Source organism: Lynx canadensis, chromosome E1 (assembly GCF_007474595.2).
Source record: "Lynx canadensis isolate LIC74 chromosome E1, mLynCan4.pri.v2, whole genome shotgun sequence".
Taxonomy (NCBI): Eukaryota; Metazoa; Chordata; class Mammalia; order Carnivora; family Felidae; genus Lynx; species Lynx canadensis.
Window position 1 is genome coordinate 17,686,139 of NC_044316.2, and position 8,927 is coordinate 17,695,065.

Here is an 8,927-nt window from a genome sequence, read left to right on the forward strand (position 1 = left end):
CCGGTCTCCGTGAAGGAAATGGTGACTGGATTACAGTAAGGGCGTTCCGAGCATGAGGGGTGCGTAGTATTCAGTTGCATTTTTATGAGGCCGGATGGGTTTTGTGACAGCCAATTGCATGTCCCAGTTTGTTCGCAACCCCATGTTTTGCAGAAGTAGTCTGTCCAGCCACCGCATTTGGAGGCCTTATTATGGTCAGACTGAGAGGGGGCCGGACACACATAAAAACAGGTATCTTGGAGGGCCATCTTGGCCCTCTCGGTGCCACATCCTGGTATTCCTATTCTGCCTTGGTGCCAGGGGTCCTGACTGAATAGTTCACACAAGTCAATAGTCAGATTAGGCCACCAGGTCCCTCTAGGGTGTAGCTCAGACAGCTGGGTTACTACCTGATTAGAGCTTGGGGTGATGATTTGCCAGGTTAGATTAAGTGGTTTGGGGTTGGGTTTAGCCGCGAGGGGATACAGCGCAAGTAATATTAGCGGGGTAAGTGGGAGCGACGCAACCTTAGCTTTAAGGGATTGTCCTTGTCGGGCTGACTCTTCCATTCCGGAACAAAGTCCTTGAGGACGGCGTGTGGATCAGCTGGCCGGACGTGGGTGTAGTGGACCCAGGGAGTTATTCCGTTGACCTTGAGAGCGGTGGGCGTGGTCAGGATCACAATGTAGGGTCTTTTCCAGCAAGGTTGGAGCATCTGCTGTTGGTGCCTCCGCACGTACACCCAATCGCCTGGTCGATACTGATGGGGGTCAGGAGGCAGCCCGGTCTCGTAGAGGGCCCTCAGCTTAGGCCACACCCGCTCATGGGCTCTTTGTAACATTTGGAGGGAGAAAAGAAATTGTTGGTCATTGAACTCAGCAAGCACTTCGGGTTTCAAGGCAGGAATGATAGGTGGAGGTATACCAAACATGATTTCGTAGGGAGTCAGTCCCATCTTATATGGTGAGTTTCCCACCCTATATAGGGCAAAGGGGAGGAGAGTGACCCAGTCCCGCCAGTCTCCAAGGCTAATTTAGTTAAGGTCTCTTTTTTTAATTTTTTTTTTTTTTCAACGTTTATTTATTTTTGGGACAGAGAGAGACAGAGCATGAACGGGCGAGGGGCAGAGAGAGGGAGACACAGAATCGGAAACAGGCTCCAGGCTCTGAGCCATCAGCCCAGAGCCCGACGCGGGGCTCGAACTCACGGACCGCGAGATCGTGACCTGGCTGAAGTCGGACGCTTAACCGACTGCGCCACCCAGGCGCCCCGAGTTAAGGTCTCTTTTAATGTCCTATTCATCCTCTCTACCTGACCTGAGCTCTGGGGTCTGTGAGCACAATGTAATTTCCAATCTCCCCCCAGTATTTGTGCTACTCCCTGTGTTACCTTAGAAATGAACCCTGGTCCATTGTCGGATCCGATCCTGGCAGGAAATCCATACCTTGGCAGAATGTCCTCCAGCAGCTTTTTGGTCACGGTTTGCGCTGTTTTGTGCTTGGTGGGGAATGCCTCTGTCCACCCTGAAAAGGTATCTACGAAAACTAGCAAGTACTTGTACCCATACTTTCCAGGCCTTACCTCAGTGAAATCTACTTCCCAGTATGTTCCTGGGCGGTCTCCCCTGAGTTGGGTTCTGGGGTTAGACCCATGGGTGGTGGCGTTGGTTAGCTGGCATGCATGACAGCTTGCCACAATCTGCTTGATCTTTGCTCGAGAGTCTTTAATAATGATCTTAGCATGTCGTATGAGGTCTTCCATCTTTCTTGTTCCCATAGGAGTACTCCGATGCATTTTGGATAGGACTTGTCATCCTAGTTCCTCTGGCAGGATGATGCTGGAGTCTGCGGCCCTCCACCAGCCATGCAAGCATTGGGTCATAGGCAAGCGTTTAATCCATTGTAAGTCAGTGCCAGTATAGTTGGGGGTGTCCAGCAGGGTCGGTGCCCCTGGATCGGGTAGCATGGTTGTTAAAACCTTAGTCACCAAAAGGGCTGCCTCCTTTGCTTTTGAGTCGGCTAGCCGGTTTCCCCTGGCTACTGGTGTGTCTGCTTTTTGGTGTCTTGGACAATGGATGATAGCTAGTGCCTTGGGCAGCCAGAGGGCCCTTAGGAGTTCAAGAATCTCTGTTTTGTTTTTAAGTCTTTGCCTCTGCTGTCAGAAGCCCTCTCTCTCTGTAAAGGGCTCCGTGGATATGAGCGGTAGCAAAGGCGTACCTGCTGTCGGTGTAAATGTTTATTCGTTTACCTTCTCCCATGGTTAGTGCCTCGGCCAGGGCGATCAGTTCTGCCCGTTGAGCCGATGTTCCGGCTGCCAATGGCTCTGCCCAGATGATCTCCATCTCTGTGGTTATGGCTGCCCCCCGCGTATCTGGTTCCTTCTCGGACAAAACTGCTGCCGTCCATATACCAGGTGGCGTCCACGTTCGGCAGTGGCTGGTCCCGGAGATCAGCCCTGATTCCGTGCACCTGTGCCAAAATCTCTTGACAGTTATGCAGAGGGGGGTCCCAGTCTGAGTTAGGGAGTAGTGTTGCCGGATTCAGGGTTGTAGGTGGCTTGAATAAAATTCTGGTGGGGTTTAGCAGTAGGCTCTGATAATGGGTCAGACGAGCATTGCTGATCCAGTGGTCTGGGGGCTGTTTGAGTACCCCTTCAATAGCATGTGGGGTGGTAGCATATAGTTTTGGCCCCATGGCTATCTTGTCTGCGTCCTTGACCATAGTGGCCACCGAGGCAATAATTTTTAAGCATGGGGGCCATCCAGCGGCCACCGTGTCCAGCTTTTTAGAGAGATAAGCTATGGGTCTTTTCCAGGGACCTATGTACTGGACAAGGACCCCTTTTGCCACCCTGTCTTTCTTGTCTACATACAGGTAGAAGGGCTTGGTTAGGTCAGGCAACCCGAGAGCCGAGGCAGACAGCAAGGCCTGTTTAAGGTCATTAAAGGCCTTGTTCATGGCCTCTGTCCATTCAAAATTTTGTTGGTGCCTGGTAGCGTCATAGAGGGATCTGGCCATCTCGGCAAAACCCAGAATCCATAGTCGACAGAACCCTGCCGACCCCAGGAATTCACGTACCTGACGGACGGTTTGCAGCTGTGGGATCCTTAGGACGGTTTCCTTCCGCGTATCTGTCAACCATCTTTGTCCATCCTTTAATTTGTACCCCATGTAGCTCACCTCTGCTCTGCAGATTTGGGCCTTTTTGGCTGAGGCCTGGTATCCTAGAGCTGCTATAGTTTGGAGTAAGTCCTTGGTGCCTTGCAGGCAAGTGTCCTGGTCCTCCGCCGCCAGCAGGATATCATCTACATATTGCAATAAGGTCAAATGAGGGTGCTCAGAACGGAACTCACCCAAGTCTTCGTGTAAGGCCTCATCGAAGATGGTTGGTAAGTTTTTGAATCCTTGTGGTAGTCGAGTCCAGGTGAGTTGGCCATTGATGCCTTTCTCGGGGTCCATCCATTCAAAAGCAAAAAGGTCTTGGCTCTTGGGTGCTAAAGGCAGGCTGAAAAAGGCATCTTTTAAATCTAATACCGTATACCAATTTTTGTCTGGAGGCAAGGTGGAGAGGAGGGTGTATGGGTTTGGGACCGTGGGGTGCACATCCATTACTCGCCGGTTGACTTCCTTTAAGTCCTGGACTGGCCTGTAATCATTAGAGTGCGGTTTTCGCACCGGCAGCAAAGGAGTGTTCCATACCGACTGGCAGAGCCTTAATATGCCTGAGTCTAGTAGTCGCCGTATGTGGGGCGTGATTCCCGTTCGCGCCACGAGAGGCATGGGGTATTGGCAGACCCTGACAGGGTCTGCCCCCGGTTTTAGTTCTATGTATATAGCCGGTTGGTGTCGGGCCAGCCCAATTCCCCCAGTTTCTGCCCATGCCTGAGGAAATTCCTGTAGCCAACAGTCAATGTCAGTTAATTGGACTGGGGGCGTTTGGTGGAGACGATATTCGTCTTGCAAACTCAGGACAAGCACCTGAATCGGTTGCCCTTCTTTGTCTAGGATTTTTGCCCCTCTGGGGTGGAAGCAAATTTGTGCCCCCATCTTGGTGAGCAAGTCCCGACCTAACAACGGGTAGGGACATTCAGGGATGACCATGAAGGAGTGGGATACCCGGCCCATGCCTAGGTCCACAGTTCTTCGGGTAGTCCATGAGTACTGTTTGGCCCCCCGTGGCCCCTTGCACCCATGAGGTCTTGCTTGCCAATTTCTCCTGGGGTTGTAGTAAGACCGAATGTTGTGCCCCAGTGTCCACTAGAAATTCAACTGGTTGCCCCTCCATTCTGAGAGTTACCCTGGGCTCGGGGAGGGGTACCGAACCCCGACTCCCCTAGTCGTCCAGGTCCTCCATCTCCAATATCTTGGCAGGGGCCTTAGATCTTTTGTTAGGGCAGTCTTTCACCCAGTGGCCCTCTTCCTTGCAATAAGCACATTGGTTTTTGTTTAGTTTAGGGCGCTCCCGTCGGGGACCAGGGCCATCCTCCTTACCTGTTCTTGAAGTCAGCTTCTTGAGGTACCTCCGTTTTTCCTGTGGGTCATCCATGGTTGTAGCCAGCAGGATCTTAGCCAGATTTCGGGTCTGCCGGTCGCTTAGTCTGTTGCTCCTCCGGGCTTTCTCTATTATTGTAAACTCTTTCTGCTACTATTATTAAGTCCTGCAGGCTCTTCTCTCCTAGCCTCTCCACTCTTTGTAATTTCCTTTTGATGTCTGGAGCAGCCTGATTAACAAAAGCCATGATAATTGCGGCTTTTGTTTCTGGGGCTTCTGGGTTCAGAGGGGTGTACTGCCTAAAAGCCTTTGTGATTCTAAGAAGGCTGCTGGACTCTCATCCTTACCTTGTCTTACATCATATACCTTGGCCAGATTAGTAGGCTTGCGCACGGCAGCCTTGAGACCTGCCATTAGAGTCTGGCGGTAGACCCGGAGTCTCTCCTTACCTTCAGCCAAGTTGTAGTCCCAGGTAGGGAGGGATAAGGGGAAGGCAGCGTTTATGAGATCTGGGTTTTGAGTCGGCTGTCTGTCCTCTCCCAGGACAGACTTCCGAGCTTCCACCTGTATTCGTTCTCTCTGTTCGGTGGTGAAGAGAACCTGCCAAGAGCTGCTGACAGTCATCCCAAGTAGGCTGGTGGGTAAAGAGAACAGTATCTAAAAGCCCAATTAAATCTTTTGGGTTATCGGAGAACTTTGCATTTTGAGTTCTCCAATTATATAAATCACTGGTGGAGAACGGCCAATATAACACTGGTTGTTCTCCAGACTCGTCGGGAGGCCCCATGGCGCGGAGGGGAAGGGTGGTGGAGTCCGCCGGCCCCATATTTGAGGGTGGGGTCGCCCGGTGGTTCTGTCCACGTGTCCCTGCTGCTGGCCCACACACAGGAATTCCTTCATCAGGGAGGGGTGATGCCCTTCCTGCAGCCCCTGGTGCTTCCAATGGAGGGGCGGAAGGGGGAGGGGGAGCCTGGTAGGGCGGCGGATGAATCAGGTCTTCCGGAGAGGAATCCTGCAAGACCGGATAAAGGGGCGTTTTGGCCTTTGTGTTCAGTCTCCTTCTCAGCTTTCCGCAGGGCTAGAATCTTGGTAGGTCCTGCTTTGGGGGGTAAGAATGGTTTTAGCCAAGAAGGGGGGTTTTCAATCATGTCCTGCCAGACCAGGATGTAGGGCACCTGGTCAGGGTGGCCGTCCGGTTTGTCCTTGAAGATTACGGCCTTGACCTGCAAAATAATAGGTAGGTGGAAAGTTCCTTCTCAGGGCCATCCCACGTCAAAGGTTGGCCATTCTGACATGCAGTAAGTCTGAAATTTCCCTTTTCTTATGTCTGTGCTCAAATTATGAGCCCTTTCCTTAACGTCCAAGAAGTGGGAGAGCATAAGAGACAGGGGGCTGGTTTGGGTCTGCCCCATTTCAATCCACACCAAGAAACAAAGAGTTATGACGGTTAACAAGGACACAATAACACAGACAAACGTTCCAGCGCGGCCACAGAGACAAAACAGAAAGTAAAACGAAGGGCTGGCTGTCCGTAATGGCAGCCGGCCCCCTTCACAGATGAGGACTTCATCCTCCTGGCGGGGGCAAGGGACATCTCCCAAGACCTCCGGTCGACGGCTCGCCAGCATGTCCGCTTAAGCCAATGCCAACCCAAAGACAGTTTGGAATTCCTACAGGTAGAGATACAGTATAGAGCTCTCAGAAAATATGTGCGCTAAAGGTATAAGCTGAGTGCACTCACCAGACGTGGGACCCTCCGGGTGGGGTCCTGGGGGTCTCTTGAATCCCGGGACGAGCCCCCAAATGTAACGCCCCCAATTTCAAATCCGAGAGACCACCAAGGAGCCGATACCGATGCAAACGCACGAGGGTTTATTTGCAAGCTCGAGCTTGGGCCCAAGTATACCCGACACAGAGGAGCAGGGACTTGGACCCCTCGGTTAAAAGGCGTAGCAGTTTTATAGGGGCCAGTGGCCAATGAGATTGTAACACACACAGAAAGTTGCATAGTCTTGTCAGTCCACATGCAGGTGGCCAATTGAATTACAATTTACCCTATAGTAACTGTTTGAACTAGCCTATCACTCTGGTTAGAATTGGCGCACAAGTTTGGCGGGCAAAAGGCGGAGTTTACATTCTTTGGCGGTTAGGGGTTCCATATTCCTATACGAGCTGGTTTCCAGTAAGGGTGTGCTCAGCGGCTTGACTAGGGTGGGGGAGTGTCTTTAGCAAAGTAGGTCATGTGGGGGTTATACATGACATGGTGGGTGTAGCACAAAATGGAGTTAGTCTTGCCTGCTTGTCCAGGGGTAGGGGATTTTTGTTAAATTCCTTGGGTCCCACACAATCAAGGGATGGAGGAGACGCCTAAACCAAGACAGAAAATGAAAGCACTATAAAAGAAAAATATATTTATGTAAAAATTTGATGAATGACTCAATCAACTATCTTTAAGACTATCAAGATAGTCTTAAAGGAAAGATAAACAACTTGACCACATAAAAGTATTATATGTATGGCCAAAGATACCATTAATAAAGTCAATGGACAGGGGCACCTGGGTGGCTCAGTTGGTTAAGTGTACAACTCCTGGTTTTGGCTCAGGTCATGAGCTCAGAGTTTGTGAGTTTGAGCCCCAAGTTGGGCTCCACGCTGACAGCATGAAAATAAATCAATGGATAAAACTAAATCTAAAAAAATTTTGCAGTGTGATGACAGTTAAGGTCTATAATATAAAACTCCTACAAATTATAATAGAGAACCTATTTTTTATAAAAGGGCAAGGTATATGAAGTGACAAATCAATTAATTACATCTCTATCAGCTGAGGTAGAAGGCTGTATATAAGGACACCTGGTTGGCTCAGTTGGTAGAGCACATGACTCTTGAGAGTTCAAGCCGCACGCTGGGGACAGAATTTACTTAATGAAACAACTCTATACAAGACACTGAGTGAGGGGAAAAAAAATGTCAGTGTAAGAAATAATGCCATTTTTGTGAAGAACTCAATGCCTTCTTCCCCTCCGTGTGTGTGTGTGTGTGTGTGTGTGAGAGAGAGAGAGAGAGAGAGAGAGAGAGAGAGAGAAAACATGAAAAAATGGGAGAGAAGTGGAGAAAAAAAAAGACACTAGAGACCCCATTCTATGAATCAATTAATTTGGGGTGGGCGGAAATGTGTGTGTAAATAAAGACATACAAAACTTCTGTGTGTATGTGTATGCATATATGTTTTTACAAAGGTGTACACACTATTGATTACCTCAGAAAGGTAGAATGGACAGGAGGGGAGGCTTTGTCTTTAATATATCTTTGCATTGCATTGTTTCACTTGCTATAAAAAAAATCGAATACTTTTATAATTTGAAAAACACCACATTTAAGAAGTTATGCAAAACACCACCAACAAACATCCTATTTATGTTTATGTTACCTATTTATAATGGTATTTTCCCACTCATCTACCCTTCCATATCCCTCCTCATCTGCTGCTGGAAGCACCATATCATTTTGGCTACTCACCTAGCATCTGATACACCAACTGCGACAAGAACTAAGCATTCCAATACACACATTTCTATAATACAAGCTTTTACCCCTTGCACTTGGTTTTGTTTTGGTTTTTCTGCCATTTTCCACCCTTGTTTTATTTGCTGAATCTTTTTGATGGAACAGAAGTACATACACCTTGGGATTCTCTCTGCTGAGTCTTGGGAAACCCCAGGCTCAAGTCTGTGTGTGCTCTTACATTGTCCTTCTTCCAGTTTTCCATTCAAGCAACTGTTCTCTGTAGTGCCTGCACGCTGGGACTCTTATGTTTCTAGAGCAGTGCTGTCCAATAGAAGTACAATATAAGCTCCCATACGTCATTTTAAATTTGCTGGTAGCCACATTAAAAAGGTAGAAAGAAACAGGTGAAATTCATTTTAATGCATTTTACTGAACCTAACAAGACCTAAAATAGAATCTCAACGTGACATCAATATTAAAAAATATTTTATAATCTTTTTCTCAAAGTCTTCGAAACCCAGGTTTTGTATTTTACACCTATAACACATCTCAATTTGGACTAGCCACATCTGAAATGTTCAGTAATCACATGTTGGCCACATGGTATCAGACAACAGGGTTCTAGAGAAGCCCATCCCCTGAGGGCCCTGCAGTTCATGACAGATTAATAGTTCCTCCTCTTTGGATGATTTCCTTTTCCAATTCATTAAGACTCTCAAGAGTGTGAATAAGGCGCAGTGAGTGTTGCAAAGAACACACTTTATCATAAACTATTAATTTTGAATACCTACCGTTAGGCTGTTTCCAAAAATCAATTCCACCTTCCATAAGGAGATTTCCCACGGAGGGGACTCAGGCTGACATGAGAATATAGTACTTTATTGGTAACGCGGGTTGAAATCTCGACTCTTGCTGTTTAACTACCTGCGGGGCACTGGGCCAATTTCATT

General features: G+C 48.6%; 1 long non-coding RNA gene across 1 annotated transcript; it reads right to left on the bottom strand.

Moving 5' to 3' along the window:
• Positions 1 to 117: 117 nt before the first annotated feature.
• Positions 118 to 4,913, bottom strand: LOC115500533. Its single transcript, XR_003964553.1, has 2 exons — positions 4,470 to 4,913; positions 118 to 809 (listed from the first exon to the last, which is right to left on the bottom strand). It is a non-coding gene; the product is annotated as an uncharacterized LOC115500533 (long non-coding RNA).
• Positions 4,914 to 8,927: the final 4,014 nt, after the last annotated feature.